General features: G+C 35.2%; 1 pseudogene; it reads left to right on the top strand.

Annotated features, from left to right (window-relative positions):
• Positions 1-15914: 15914 nt before the first annotated feature.
• On the top strand, positions 15915-16500 carry LOC131824381 (omega-amidase NIT2-like; annotated as a pseudogene).
• Positions 16501-16788: the final 288 nt, after the last annotated feature.

Below are 16788 nucleotides of genomic sequence, written 5' to 3' on the forward strand. Positions count from 1 at the left end.
AGCTTCACAGAATTGGATTTGGCAATGATTTTTTTGGACATGTCACCAAAATCACAGGAAACAAATGAAAAAATAGACAAATTGAACTTCGTAAAATTTTTTTAAATTGTGTATCAAGAGGCAATATTAGTAGAATAAAAAGGAAACCCACAGAATTGAAGAAAATATTAAGAAATCGGTATATCTGATAAGGGATTAATATCCAGACCACATAGAGAACTCCTAGAACACAGTAATAAAAAAGCAAAGAACCCAATTAAAAAGTGAGGGAAGAATTGAATAGACATCTCTCCAAGGAAGATTACAAATGGACAATAAGCACATGAAAAGATGCTCAACATCTCCAATCATTAGGGAAATCAAAACTACAATGAGACTTCTTCTCAAATCCACTATGATGGCTATTAAGATTTGAAGAAACTGGGTGGTGCCTGGTTGGCTCAGTTGGTTAAGTGTCTGGCTCTTAATCTCAGCTCAGTTCTTGGTCTCAGAGTTGTGAGTTCAATCCTTGCGTTAGACTCCACACTGGGCATGGAGCCTACTTTAAACAAAGAAAAAGATTTGAAGAAATTGGAACCCTGGTACATTATTAGTAGATGTGCAACATGGGACAACTGCTGTGGAAAGAATATGATGGTCCTCAAAGAGTTAACAATAGAATTACTATATGATCTAGCAATTTTACCTCTAGGAATATACCCAAAAGAATTGGAAGCAGAATCTTGAAGAGGTAGTTGTATTCCCATGTTCACAGCAACATAATTGACAGTAGCTACAATATGGAAGCAACCCACATGTCCATCAACTGATGAAGGGATAAACAAAATGTCATAAACTATACAATTAAATACTATTCAACCTTAAAAAGGAAGGAAATTCTGACACATGCTACAACATGGGTTAACCTTGAGGACATTAAGCTAAATAAAATAAGCCAGTCACAAAAAGACAGTAATATTTGGTTTTACTTACATGACATACTTAGAGTAGCCAAAACCATAGAGATAGAAAGTAAAATGGTGATTTCCAGGAGCTAATGTAAAGAGCAATGGAGATTTATTTTTCAACGGGTATAAAATTTTATTGACAAGATGAAAAGAGTTCTAGAGATAGTGGTGATGGTTGTGCAACATTATAAATGTAATGTACCCAATAACACTGAACTGTACACTTAAAATTGATTAATACAGTACATTTTATGTCATATGTATTTTACCAAATAAAAACAAATTGAAAAAAGTTTGAGTAATGATTATCCCTAAATTTTCTCCATCTCTTTTCATTTATGTCCATCCTTTACAGTTTTCAGTACCATGCTTTGCCTAATATACTGGGTATGACCTGAAGAACCTTGTAGGTGTGTTCTTTGTCCCCCATTTGTCCTCCATTTGTCTCATGGAGGGAAAGAATAAAGAACATCCAACCTTATTTGCAAAATTAAGTTCTGGCAGCTTAAAATGGATTCTGGTTTCCACTACTGCAAGAACCAGCAAAATTCCTGGTTCCTTATAGATATTGAGGGATACCCAAATATGCCACCATAAAATATACCTCTTTGGCATATGGATTATTTTGAAGTAGAGGACATTGAAAACTAGCAGATGCAGAAAAAGCCCTAAAAATAGGACACACGTTTTCTTATTTTAAAGGAAATTACATTTATAAAGGAAATTTTCTTTTTTTGTTTTCTTTTTAAGTTTTTATTTATTTATTTGACAGAGAGAGAGAGCACAAGCAGGGAGAGCAGCAGGCAGAGGGAGAGGGAGAAGCAGGCTCCCTGCTGAGCAAGAAGTTCTCTGGATCTCTGGGATCCAGACCTGAGCTGAAGGCAGACCTAAACCTGTTGAGTCCTCCAGGTGCCCCTTTATTAAGTTTTTATTTTAATTACAGTTGGCTAACATCATTGTTATATAAAGGAAATTTTCACTTCTGGAGATGTCCTCAAGTCTCTCCTACCACTTAGAGGAGGACCCTTAACAACTGATCAAACCAGAAGGCACTAACTTAAATCTGCGTAACAAATCTCACCAAACAATCCCTGTTTACCATACTTTTCTTAGTCAATTCCACATAATTTGCCTATTTTCCCTTACCTACAACATCCTCTTTTTCTTTCTGTGCACCAACCATGGTTGGGTCTCTTTTCAATCTGGGTTGAATTCATGCTGGCCCTGTACCTGTGTCACTTTATTTTTTTCTCTTTGATAAAGCTTAAGGCTAAAAATACCTTAAGTTGAATGTGGAACCAAACATTCCTGTCTGTTTTCTTTGGTTGGCCTGAGAAATACCCACTAGCCAGGGATGTATATGTAAGTTTATCTTTTAGGTAGAGATTAACTATTTAATGATTATTCTAAACTAGTGGACCTTTTCTTATAAATGGCCATATAGCTATAATAGCAGCATGTTCTAACATTTGTTAATTTTCATTTTTGGTCTGAAAGGTACCTGAAATTCTTAGCTCAACTGTCTTTCAGAGGCAGATAATACTTTAAGGAGTCTCTGCCCGTTGCCTTTTTGACTTAATCGTATCCAATGGAAAGTCAAAAGTCTTTTATTAGGTGACAATTGATTCAGGTATGTATCACCAACGGGTACTAAAACTATCCCATTGATAAAGAATTGAGTATCTAGATGGTCTCAAAGTATCTAATCACAATTACTAATTAATTACAAAAGGAAAACTAATGATTTTATAATGGAAAAACTTGTCAAACATCACCTTAAGTGAGCAATCAAAGTTAACATCACCAATAGTGGGAAAAGTCAACACCATATGCTTTGTGATGTGAAATAATGATAAAAACACAATTTCACATTTATAGTATTCCAGTAAAAAATGCATACCCTAAATATAATCATCAGATGAATCTAAAGTGGGGACATATAACTGGCCTGCACTCTTCAAAAATACCAATATCACAAAGACTAATGAATCATTTTAGACTAATGGAGATAAAAGGGACACAAACACTAAATGTAAAGTGTGACCCACACTGGATCCTGTTCCAGATTTTTGTGTGGTTTTTTATTTATTTATTTATTTTTTGCAGTAAATGAAATAAGAACAACTGGCAAAATTTAAATTTAAATAATACTGTTTAATGTTAAGTTTCCCGATTTAAAAAAAAAAAAATTTATTTATTTATTTATTTGAGAGAGAGACCGAGAGAGAGAGAGAGAGCATGGAGGGGTGGGCAGAGGAAGAAGGAGAGAGAAACTTAAGCAGACTCTCTGCCCTGAGCATGGAATCCAACACAGGGCTCAATCTCATGACCTTTAGATCATTACCTGAACCAAAACCAAGAGTTGGACCCTTAATTGATTGCGCCACCCAATGCCCCTAAGTTTCCTGATTTTGGTCATTTTATTGTGGTTATGTGATCAAATTACCTTGTTAGGAAATAAACGGAAGCATTTAAGTGTAAAAGGACATAATGTCTACAACTTTTTCCCAATAGTTCAGAAAAATTGTAATATATATATTCTTTTGAAGACTATTTGGTTTCTTTTGCAACTATCCAACTCTGCTGTTTTAGCTGGAAAGCATTCATCAATAATATGAATATGAATGAGTGTGACTGTTAAAATAAAATTTTACTTAAAAAAACAGGCGGTGGACTGAGTATGGCTTGTGGGCTGTAGTTCATCTATCTCTGCACTAGACTGGCATGTCCTTGACATTAAGGATGGTGTGTTCTTATGTCTCTGCTTCTCTAGTGCCCAAAACAAGACTTACCATTCAGGAGGTCCTCAACAAATATTTGACTTGTAAATGAAGATTGTCCTGTCCTACCTTTGTGCTGGGTCTTTGGTTTCACAGGTCATATAACTTTGACCTAATCATTTGCTACTTCTTTCCATAGCCACAAGATCTCAACTTTAACAGTAATGACACGAGCTGTGCCTACTTTGTAAGTCTGCTGTGGAAATCAGAAGTAAGAGCTTTTTTTTGCTGTTGTTTTTTAAAGTAATCTTTACATTCAACGTGGGACTCCAGCTCACGAGCCTGAGATCAAGAGTTGCATGCTCTACCCACTGAGCCAACCAGGTAACCCCAGAAGGAAGAGCTTTGATACTATTTCATATGAAGGCCAAGTTGACAAAAATTCCCATGGAGGTCATGGGAAAGAGTATATTTATTTTACCTATTTCCTGGTAAACCTGTTAGAGTTTAATTATAATCCTGTTCCAGAGCAAGTGATGTTGAGAGGTTTTTTGTTTGTTTTAATTACAATCTTACTCTGAGTCTCTGACAGAAAGAACTTGGTAACTTGGTTGAGAAAACAAAACACTCAGAAATGAAAAAATTATGGGACAGAAGCAAATCTTCCATATACCTGACAACATTTATTTCATTCCTCCCTGCCTCAATGCTCAGATGTCATTGATCAATTAGACGTAATCTCCTTTTCCTCTTAATTCCCATGATACTCCATCAACAGGCTGGATTATAATTATTGTGCACATATTTCCTCTATTGGTTTTCCCACAAGGGATAGCCCTGCCAGCAGGATAAACATATTCATCCCTGTATTCGGGTGACTTTGCCTGGGTGATTCCATTTTTCTTTTACTTCCATACCCTTTCAATACTTCCTTCCCTTTTTTATGGATATATTCTTTCATTTGCCATGCTAATATACTCAATAAGATACATCTTGTAAACTTGACAAGAGTTCTGTCTTACGGGTGACTTTGCCTATAAATGAATTGTATGTAAGTACATAGTTTCATTCTTTGAGGACCATCATATTTACCCAATATCCATATTCTTTAGAGACCACCCCCAGTGGCACTTTGTACTGACATTTGCAGAAAGTAAATTAATGTTTTACTTATACCTGCATTGAGGTTGGCATCATGTTCTGGACATCAATATTCTGATTGTGTAAGATGGTGTTTAGGAAATCTCTTGAGCATTGTTCCTCCTTGAAATTATTTCACTTGAGTTTAGGTACCCTGCTGTTGTATTATGCATTTGCATATTTCCATTGTGATAAACATCTGCATTCATCCTTATTTCCTTCCTTCCTGTTTCAGGAGATGAAGTGTCCCCCCCATTGCTCAGCTCACAGCAATCTGGCTTCTGCTTATCCTCTACCTTCTTCACTCCATGACTGAGATTATCTTTACTGATATAAATAATGCATTAAAAATGCCAAATTCAGTGGATCCACTTCAGTCTTTATCTTACTGAATCTCTCTTACTTGTGATTGTTGGACAAACAGTTCTCAAAACTTTATCCTCTATGTTCTTGGCTTTCCTGACATTATTCTGATTTTAATCACGCATGTCTAACCAATTTTTTTCTTTTTCCTTCACAGGATCCTCTTTGCCTACAGATCTTTACTCTTGGTTGTTTCTGAGGGTTCTTCTATCTTCAGGCATTGTTTATCTCTTTTTGTCTTCTTATGTTGGGTGGCCATTAACAAGGTTTTAATTCTCTCTCATATGCTGACTTTCAAATCTCTGTGTCAATCCTGATCTTTCCTTTCATACTTACATAACTAACTAGTTAAAAATTCCCGAGTATTGACAATGTTTTGGGATTTCACAACATGATAATAAAGCATCACTTTTGTTGACCAAACTTTAAGTTACTCAACAATATGTATAGATATTAGGTATAAATTTTTCATGTCATTACAGAAATGTCTTCCATATAATCTTCTTTTGGATGTTTTCTAGTTCATTAGATAGATGGATTAAAAAGTGGAGAAAGTTAAACACTTTATTAAATTTTTGAGAAATTAAATAAGTACACAACTACAGTTGGATATATGTTATCTTAAGTTTCTCATTTCAAATTTCAGGTTTGTTTTACCTAACACTGGGTCTCTAAAGTAAATGTACTAGTTTTATATTAATAGGTCGATCACAATATTTTGTCCGTAACAGATACCCTCCCTCAAAGTGGCTTCAACAACAAAGAAATAATCTCACATATCAGTTATTCTAGAGGTGGAGTGGGTTCCAAGTTTAGTCTCTTCAGTCACTTGAGGACTTAGGTTTACTCCACTTTCTAATATGCTTATGTCCTACACATTATTACCAAGTAAATTTATCCTGTGACAGTAAGGGTGATTTAGCTTTAGGAATTTCAACAAAATATTTCTATACATCCACAAGTTAGTTCCAACTGCTAGGTCCAGACACACTAACATTTGAAAAAAGAAGAGACCATTATTTTGTCCTATGGCTCTTTCATAGAAATACAACTTCCTCAGAATCACTAGCAGACACTGGATTTTTTTCTATTGCTGTCATTACAAATTACCACAAACTTAGTAGCCTATAGCGACACTCATTTATTATCTCATACTTCTGTAGGACAGAAGTCTGGGTAGACTCTATTGGGCTCTCTGTTTAGAACCTCACAAGGCTAATGTCCAGTTGTAGGCTGGGCTGGGCTTCTTTCTGGAGGATTTGAGGAAAAAATTCACTTTCAGGTTCATTCAAATTTTTCACAAGATTGAGTTCCCTGTGGTTAGAAGACGGAGGTCCTCATTTCCTTGCTAGCTATTAGCGAGGGGTTGATCTGAGCAATTTGGGGCTGTCTGCATTTCTCACAACTGGTTCCCTTCAACCCTTCTTGTACTTGGAATCTCTCTTCCTTCTGCTTTTTAGGGCTTGTATGATTAGATTTTAGGCTTACCCGGAATAATTTCCTTATCTTGAGACAACTGTGCCAAATAATAGGACATAAACACGAGAGTGATATCTCTCTTTATTCACAGACTTCAGGGATTAGGGTAAGGCATCTTTAAGAGCAAATTTTCCAATTATGCCAATAGTAGCCACAGTTAGGTCACATACCCTTTTCTGAACTAATCATTGCCAAGGGGAATGAATTACCATGATTTGCTCAGATTATTTTCTGGGGTGGAATGGATATGTTGGGGAAAAAACCACAAAGTTCTCCACTAAGTGCTCATATTATAATGCTTCTCTTGAGAAGTGACAAATGGGCTCATATATTCTCTCTACAATGTACATATTTTTCTTACAAAAAATAATATATCCTGTTAGTACTCTATTTTCCTCCTTATTTATCATAATGCATAGTACACATTGGTTAAGATATCAGTTATACATTATTTTAGGGGAGGAGAAAAAAGTTTTTGAAGCGAAGCCTAGCATTTAGGAAAAAAAGAACAAAGTCTGTCTTTCCTAGTCTATCATGGTATTTTAAAAAAAGATAGCTTATTAACCTGTTGGGTTGATGGATGGCAACAATGTTATGGGTACAGATTTGGAATTTCTTTCATGTCTTTATGTAAAGCATGTAGTAGAATTTGGCAGATATGGTGCTGGTATTTGTTCAGCTGTTATAGGTGAGTAAACATTGATGTCTGGGAAAAACTTTCTGTAAGAAATCACTGTCCACTTAGCATTACTGTTGATGAACTATTTATGGAATCATTAACTTTCAAGGATCTCCAGTATTGCTTCGAGAGCTCCTCTCTAATAATTATCTAACTTCTTGTTTTCTCCCTCCCTCAGTCTATGCACCACACTGCTCTGCCTAGTTTGTTGAAATGTAAGGGCGATCTGGCTGTATTTACTCTGTTAATGCTTACTGTAGCCTAGGAAAATCTAGCTAACAATGTAGACGTCATTTTCCTTACCTCCCTTTTCATACATGTTCCTCCACAGCAAAGGCTGTTTCCTTTGCCCATGATGATGACTTTCCTCCAAAGAGGAAACCTTCTCGTTATGCAAGAGTAAGTAGAGACATTTCCCTATTAGAGTCCCTTTCATGAGGATTTACCACAGTTGATTGTACCATCCGGCAGAGGTATTCACTATGTAATTAGGGAAGATTTCTCAAGAGCTCGAACCAGGGTCGGGAGATAGTCTAGGTGAGGGATACGTTCTGCTTATTTGACTGATATGTGTCTTGCATGTCAAGATATAGCTCAAGAGGGAGCCTGGGTGGCTCAGTGGGTTAAGCCGCTGCCTTCGGCTCAGGTCATGATCTCAGGGTCCTGGGATCGAGTCCTGCATCGGGCTCTCTGCTCAGCAGGGAGCCTGCTGCCTTCTCTCTCTCTCTGCCTGCCTCTCTGCCTACTTGTGAGCTCTCTCTGTCAAATAAATAATAAATAAAATCTTAAAAAAAAAAAGATATAGCTCAAGAACTGATAAACTTTGTCAAATATAAATAATTTCAGGAAATGAAGTGGTAGTGAAAACATAGTTAGACCTGGGACTTTTGCTGTAAATATGGTACTTTTAGCCAACAAAAGGTCAATTGCCTGCTAAATTAGGTAGGCCTTAGACATTTTCTACTGTTTCTGGTTGAATTTGTTCATTTTTAAGTATGAGGAAACAAGGGTCTTAACTGGATATAATTAGCTTAAGGCAAGCAGTGAAGTAAGAAAAATTCACTAACACCTGACTTAAAGTATTCAATGTCAGTGGAATCATTAGTCCACTTTATTATAGTGTTTTATTATATACTAGTATAAAAATGTACATTTGGTAGACGTCAATATTTAACATCCATAGATTTTTGATGTATTTCACTATAGAGAGATGACTATTTTCTCTGGGTTTCTTAAATTAATTATCCAATGCAGGAATTCTGGCTATTGTGTTCACGAATAAGGCCATAAACATGGTATATTGGAAACATTATATTGTCAGAAACTTTTTATTGATATATAGGTTTTCTGTTAAATTATTTAGATGTAACTATTTATAAAGCTGAATTATTTTTATTTGTGAATTAAGGAGAGGATGAATGACTATTAGCATAAATTGGTGAAATTGTGCCATCTAGTGCCTTTATTGAAAAAACTTTTCCAGGATTTTAAATATAGACCGATTCTGGAAACTGAATCTTAAATATACTAATTAAAAATGAGTCTAGAAATCTATTTTTCCAACCCCTAAATACTAGTGATAAAAATATGAGTACAAAAATGAAAATAAATTTAGGACACTTGTTACTGGGAGAGTGTATTCCAGGCACAGGAAAGAATTCTAGTGAATCCCTAGGAACTGGCGTGGTCATTCCAAGTATTTCCTCAGATTTGTTTACTGCACCTAGTATAACATTCTCTGTGGAGTGTGTGTATTAGTGGAGAGTAGGACTAAGAAGAGACAGTACAAAGAAGGAGATTCTTAGTTGGTGGTGGTGAAAGGGACAATCTTAAAGATTGAGGCTGAAAGATTCTTCTCCCTGTCTGATATATTGCCACCTCAGGCCCTATCCTGAGAGCTGGGGGAAGACAGAGTTGTGTGATGGCACGTGTTTTAATGAAAGGGGAAAAGAGTTGTCATTACAATAAATGGGGAGAGATGAGGGAGAAGGTACAAAGAAGGAAAGATTTCATTTTCGTGTGTAGCTGAAATTAATTGACAGAAGCCTTTGGAGGAGTCATGTTTATCTGGGTTTGCGTTTGTGTGAGTTTGGAATTACCTGACGACTTTTAGAGAATTTTCACATGCTAAATAAAGGTAGGGGTAGAAGCAATGAAAGGTAAATTCAGGAACCTTATAAAATAGCTGTATAGAAACATAAAATAGCTGTATAGAAACATAATGACATAATGAATATCAATTTCTTTCAATCACAAGTATGTTAGGAAAAATTTCTTGAACTACCCACCTGTATGTCTCCCATATATGGGAGATATGCAGATTGCTTGTGTTAGTTATTTTGCCTATTTAGTTAGGCTAAAGAGTTCTTTTATCTAGTAACCTTCATGTAACTACTGATCATGCACCATCTTGTGACTTCTATTATTTTCTTGACATTTTTTGTATCTTGAATTGCCACTTTATTAATGTTTTTAGGACTTGCATCAACAGCTGTATCCATATCTACAAAAATGTGTTGCATACCTCTCAATATCTTATTCATAATAGAGGATTAATAAATACTTGCCTTATTTGCTGGGCGTGAGTAGAATTTTCCTTCACCCAGGTAAAGACATGTTGTCAACAAATCCTTTATATTACAACCATGAGAAGAAAGAATATTTCACCAAACACATTTGAGATTTCATAAGCACTCATTTAAGATCATTACCTTACTTTTTATATTTTGTTGTGGTGGAAAAAAAACCCATAAAATTTACCATCCTAACCATTTTTTAAGTGTATAGCCCAGTAGTGTTATGTATATTCATATTGTTGTGCAAAGGATCTCCAAAATCTTTTCATGTTTGAAAACAGATCTCCATATCCATAAACAACTCTTCATCTCCTCCTCCACCAGCCCCTGGCAGCCACCACTCTTCTTCCTGTTTCTATAAATTTGACTACTTCAGATACCTCACAAAAATGGCATCATGTAGTGTTTGTCTTTTTGTGACTGGCTTATTTCATGCAGCATAATGTCCTCCAGGATCATCCATGCTATAGCATGTGGCAGGACTTCCTTCCTTTTTAAGGCTGAGTAATATTCAGCCTTAAAAGGTAATTATTTTTGAAGTACTGAGATTTTAATGAGATTTACTTAATGAATGAGAACTACAAATCATTTTAACATGGTCTGTCTATATAATAGAAGAATATAGCTATATATATTTAGTAAAACACTGTACAGTGCTAAGATAGAATTCTAACAATGGAGAATCTTCTAAAACTATAATATGCTCCTTTGGGACCATTATGCAAGACAGCAGGTTTTTAAAAATGCCATGTAAACATATTCATTTTTTTATATTTTATTTATTTATCAGAGAGAGACAACAGCATCTGCCTTGATCTCAAACCCACTTTTCAGAGTATCAGAAGAATGAATAGTTGCCACTGCTTTCTGGCAGGTGATTTATTATGCAGATTGATTTTGGTTAAAGTTAGTAAGAGAAACATGTTATCTGTCCATTCCTGAGAAACTCCTCAGTGTGAAAACTTCATTTGACCCATTTTTACATAACTTATTTTCCTTCATGACTCTACATTTTTGCTGTACAACCTCTCCAACTGCCTCTCCACATCTTCCATGATGGACCTCCCTAAACCACATATGGCTCTGCATCCAATCATTGTTTACCTCATTTGGCATTGGATTTTTCTCATCATTGTCATTTGAATCAGGTGGGATGGTACATATTTCCCAAAGGACCCCAAACGATGTATGCAGGTGTGCTGCAACCTTTATTGCAAACACTTCCTGATTTACCTCTCACCATGCTCTTGCTTTACTTCACTCGTGGCATTAAAGCACAAACATTTCACAGCTCTGCCTGTTTTCTTTTCCTGTTTTGTCTCTTTCAACCAAAGTTTCACACATTAAATTTTATTAAATAATCCTGAAGCATTTCCCTCATTTTGTAAACAATGAATAAATGTGATATTTATCTATTCCTTCCTCACTCTTCTCCTTCACCCACATTTTCTCCCCATTTTTTAGGAACTTCTCTTTGATTTCATCAAATGCCTTTCCTGCGTCTATTGATATGAACATATATTAATTTTGCCGATAATTTGTTAATGTGAAGAATTATGTTTCTGAAGTTCAATCATTCATGCAATCATAGATTTTACCTATTTGGTCTTATTATCTTTTAAAAACATTGCTAGATTCTATTTGCTATCATTTCTTTAAAATTTTTGCATATATATTTATTATAGAGATTAACTGTTTGGTGGAATTTGGTAGAATCTTGGAGCATCTTTTGGTATTAAAATTATACTAGTTTCATGAATGAAAATGAGATTTTAGCTTTATAATATGGAGTATGTGAAATAATATTGGAATTATCTTTTTTTTAAGGTTAAATAAGACTTAGCTATGATTTTTACCTGGTTTTCATGCTTTTTTCTTTAAGGATTTATTTTTTTAAGAGAAAGAAAGAGCATATGCTCACATGCATGAGTGGGGGGAGGGGCAGAGGGAGACGGAAAGGAAAGAGAGAATTTCAAACTGACTCTCCGGTGACCAAGGTGCTCTATGTGAGGTTGGATCCTACAACCATGGATCATGACCTGAGCTAAAATCAAGAGTAGAGCGCTCAACTGACTGAGCCACCCAGGCATTCCTTATGCCTGATTTTAAATAAACTTTTTATTTTTGAACAGTTTTAGATGTCCAGAGAAGATGTGAAGTACAGAGATACTCTCTTTATAACCCACACCCAATGTCCTTTATTGACATCTTTCATTTTCGTGATTTATTTGCTATAATAACGAGCCAATATTGATATATTGATATGTACCAATCCATACTTTATTTGGATTTCCTTAATTTTTACCTAGTATCCTTTATCTATTCCAGAATCTCATTTAGAAAACTACATTGCACTTAGTTGTTTTGTCTTCTTAGGCTCTTTTTGGCTATGACAGTTTCTCAGACTTCCCTTGTTTTTGATGACAATGACAGTTTTGAGGAGTACTGGTTAGGTATTTTGAGGAATTTCCCTCAATTGGCATTTGTCTGTTTTCCTCATAATTAGACTGTGGTTATGAGTCTCAGGGGAAGATCATAAGGGTACAGTGCTATTTTCATCACATCAAAGTTACATACTGTCAACACAACTTATGAGTGTTGATGTTAATTTTGATCACTTGGCTGTAGTAGCATTTGCTGGGTTTTTCCACAATAGTTGTTCTTTTTTTGTTTGTTTCAAGACTTTCCTTATTTCTTTTTTTCTTCATTTTTCTTTGAGAGAAGTTGGTGTGTTAACTTCAACATTTGAAGAATATTTCTTCTCCTTTAGGGAGGGAGTATGTACATAAAATACTTGGTATTTCATGATAACTTTGTATTTCAAAATTTATTAAGGTTCCTTTGCGGTCTAACAGAAGATTTTGTGTATCAAGTCCAATTTTATTTTTCACAACTTATTTTTCATCTATCCAATTCTGAAAGAGGTGCATTGATATGTCCACTACTACTGTATTTTGATCAAGTTCTCTTTGCATTTCTAAGAGCTTCTGCTTTATGTAACAGCTGTAATATTTGATGCATATGGTTTTGCTACTGTTGTATCATCTTCATAAACTTGTTTTTCCCCCAGTTTTATTGAGATGCAATTGACATGCAGCACTGTATGTTTCAAGTGTACAGTATACATAAACTTGGTTTTTATCAGTAGCTTGTATCTCTCTTAGTCTAGTTTGGTACTTTTAACCTTAAATCTCCCATAGTTGGTTATCTCATCTTAATTTGGTCTGAATTTCCTTGGTATCATTTTCCCATTCCTTTATTGTCAATGTATTTTAGTGATTCTTATAGATAGTAGTTTCTATCTGAGATTTTTAAAATTAATCTGATTATCTCTATCTTTAGTGGGAGAATTTAATGTTTTACACTTAGTGCAATGACTCATATGCTTGATTTTCTTTCATTTAATTTTTATTATTTATGTTACTTTTTATGCATTTATACTGGCTTGATATAGTGATTACTCATTCCACTTTTTTTTTAATGTGGATACTCTATTACAAGATTTTCATTCTATTATTGGTTACCTCTCCTTTCCTGTGCTCCAAGTCAGACATATTTCCTCACTATTACTTGAAAATAAGATAGTCTTTTTTTTTTTTTTTTTTACTAAAACATTCTGTTTTTCTCTTGGTCACTCTCCACGGTAAGATGAAGCCTCTAGAATATTTTCATTTTCCTTATTCTTTTCTTCTCTTTCTCATCAGCCATGATTTCCACAACACTTTGTGTTACCTCTTCCTCTAGATCTCCCAGTTCCTAGTTTTTTCTATATAATTTGTCAGACTGCAAATTAGTTTTTCATCAGCCATGTCATCTTAGTTTCTAGAGTACTTACTTAGAACATATATAAACAGTTATATTTGGTCAGTTATTGTGTGTTAATATTTAAATATAATATGATATATTTACAGAAAGTTTATTGACCAACACTATTTCCTCTCTTCTTTATTGTGTAAGACAACACATTACCTTGAGGTTTTTCATATATTTTTATATAGATAACTTCTTTTTTGGTTAGTGCCAAACCATGAGTCTCTTCATTTGCTATATATGAATAATAAACAGTACTTTCTAAATTCTCACATATCCACACGTCTTACTTATGTGCTGACACAAGCATAAAATCATTATTGGGCATAGACTCCTTTGGTTTCCATCCACTTTTTTTCCCTTAGTCTGTGTATGTTTTCCTTTGTCTATGATGTTGCAGTGTTGAAAATGAGAATTCTAATTTCATTCTGATCCTTTCCCTTTATAAGCAACTTATTCTGTCTCTTCCATAAGAATTTTTCGGCTATGTCCAGATATATGCCATTTCTCATTAATAGCAACTCAGTCTTCGTCCTTTTAATCCGAAGACTCAGGTCTTATTCTGAGGATTATTTTTCCTTTCTTTCTTAACTTCCTCCAATGCCCCAATTGTCTTTTCTGTTTTTGGAATGTCTATTATTAAAAAAAGAAAGAATTATTATTATTTTTATTATTTGTATATTCATTCTTCTGGATCTATCTGTAGGTCTCTTATCTGTTCCTGTACATTCCTGTGTTTTTATGTTTTTTTGTTCTCTGTTTTGACATATTTCTTCCATTTGGTCTCAAGCTCATTTGGGTTGCAACAATTACTAGCCTTTCTTTCAATTAATCTATGCAATTGTTCAGCTGGGAAGTCATATGTTTAGCTTCAGAATCTCTTTCCTGTGCTATAGTTAACCATCTCAAGTGCTCTTATTTTACTAGCTGTCATCTGTCTCTGCTAGCACCTACAGAAAGTGGTCTGAATTCTATTTATTTTGAAAGACCTTCCTCTCACCAAACATCATCTTAGATGATTACCTAGATGTATTAAATCTATTTTATAGGTATATTATATCTTTATTTGTTAGCTTACTGGGGTCAGGTGGCACCCCACTGGTGCCTTCAATGATAGAAATCTTGGAAGTCATGGAAGATGATGACTATCTCATGTGGGAGGAAGCCCTCATCCTATTTTCCCTACTGGAACATTCATAGAACCCAAGCCTTTACCTGTACCTGGCTACACAGAGACCTCAGAAAGGGTTTACTTAGGAGAGTAAGATATATTAAAGTTGGTAGTTGAGGGGAAAGAGGTCACCTTTAAGTTCCTATAGTCCTAGATTCCCTGTGTAAGACACATTCTTTCAATTAACTCCTTAAAAACCACTTATTTCACTGAAATTTCTGGAAATTCAAAATAATTTAATAAACATTTATTGAGCATCTTTTTACATATGTAAGAATCATAATGAGAGTACAGTGGGGGTAAAAGGATATCTTCAGCTGATTATCCATTTTATTTCTCATATCCCTTTTTAAAAAAAGATTTATTTTTTTTAAGAGTGTTTTTAGTTTTACAACAAATCTGCAATGAAGGTATAGAGATTTTCCATATGCCCCCTTCCCCCATACATGCATAGCCTCTCCAATTATTAACATCACTCACCAGAATATTACTTTTTTTTTTTTAACTGAGGATGAATCTATATCGACACATTATAATTGCCCAAAGTCCATAGTTTACATTAGGGTTCATTCTTGGTGTTGCATGTACTATGTATTTGGACAAAGGTAAAATGAAATACAGCTATCATTATAATATTATACAGAGTATATTTATTGTGCTAAAAATCCTGTGCTCCATCTGTTCATCTCTTCTTCCTACTCCGCAACTGGTAGTAGCTGATCTTTTGTCTCCATAGTTTGCCTTTTCCAGAATCATACAGTATGTGGCCTTTTTAAGAATGGCCATTCAGAATGGCCATATGCATTTAGGTTTCTTTTATGTTTCTCATGGCTTGATAGCTCATGTCTTTTTAGTGCTGGATAACATTCCAACATGCCTGCATGTACTGCGAAATATCCACTCACCTACTGAAAGATGTCTTGCTTGCTTCCAAGATTTGACAATTAAGAATAAAGCTACTATAGGGTCTCTACCCAGAGACCCTCCACCTGCTCTGTTGCACCACCCATGGTGCTACGTCGGAGAGCCATGGCCTCTTTTCATTTGGTCCTCATCCAACTTCAGGTTTCTTTCATCAAATCAGATAACCTCACTCAAGCCTGTGGCCTTGTCTGGGAGGCAGCAAGAGGAGGAGCCAAAATAGTTGCTCTTCCAGAGTGCTTTAATTCTTAAATTTGGTATGAAATATTTTCCTGAATATGCAGAGAGAATACCTGGTGAATCCACACAGAAGCTTTCTGAAGTAGCAAAGGAGTGCAGCATATAGCTCATTGGAGTTTCCATTCTTGAAGAGGATGCTGGGAGATTATTTAACACCTGTGCTGTGTTTAGACCTGATGGAACTTTACAGGTAGAGCACAGAAAGCTCCATCTGTTTGACATCGGTGTTTCCGGGAAAATTACATTACAAGAATCTAAAACATTGAGTCCTGGTGATAGTTTTTCCACAATTGATGCTCCTTACTGCTGAATAGGCCTGGGCATCTGCTATGACACTGCTTTGTAGAGCTTGTGCAAATCTACATAGAGGGGCTGGCAGCTGTTAGTCTATTCTGGAGCTTTTAATTTGACTTCCGGACCAGCCCACTGGGACAGAACTGAAAAAGCTGGCTGAAATATGCCAGTAAATCCCCATTTTTAGCCAGAAATGATCAGACCTGTATGCAGTGGTGGCAACAAAGCTCTAAGGTTTAGCTTCTAACATGTCATGAAACAGAATAATAACATTTCTGCAATTTAAAGAACTTCCTGTTGAATTCTTTACAGTTTTTTTTTTTTTTAAATTTTTAAAAAACACCAGCCTTTTCCCTTCCTGGGAACTCTCTATTTAGATGATGGAGCATCAGCACACCGTCTCTTTCACATCACATTAAACAGTTAAAAAGGACTTCCTGCTACCCCT

This window comes from Mustela lutreola, chromosome 1 (assembly GCF_030435805.1).
Source record: "Mustela lutreola isolate mMusLut2 chromosome 1, mMusLut2.pri, whole genome shotgun sequence".
In the NCBI taxonomy this organism is placed as follows: Eukaryota; Metazoa; Chordata; class Mammalia; order Carnivora; family Mustelidae; genus Mustela; species Mustela lutreola.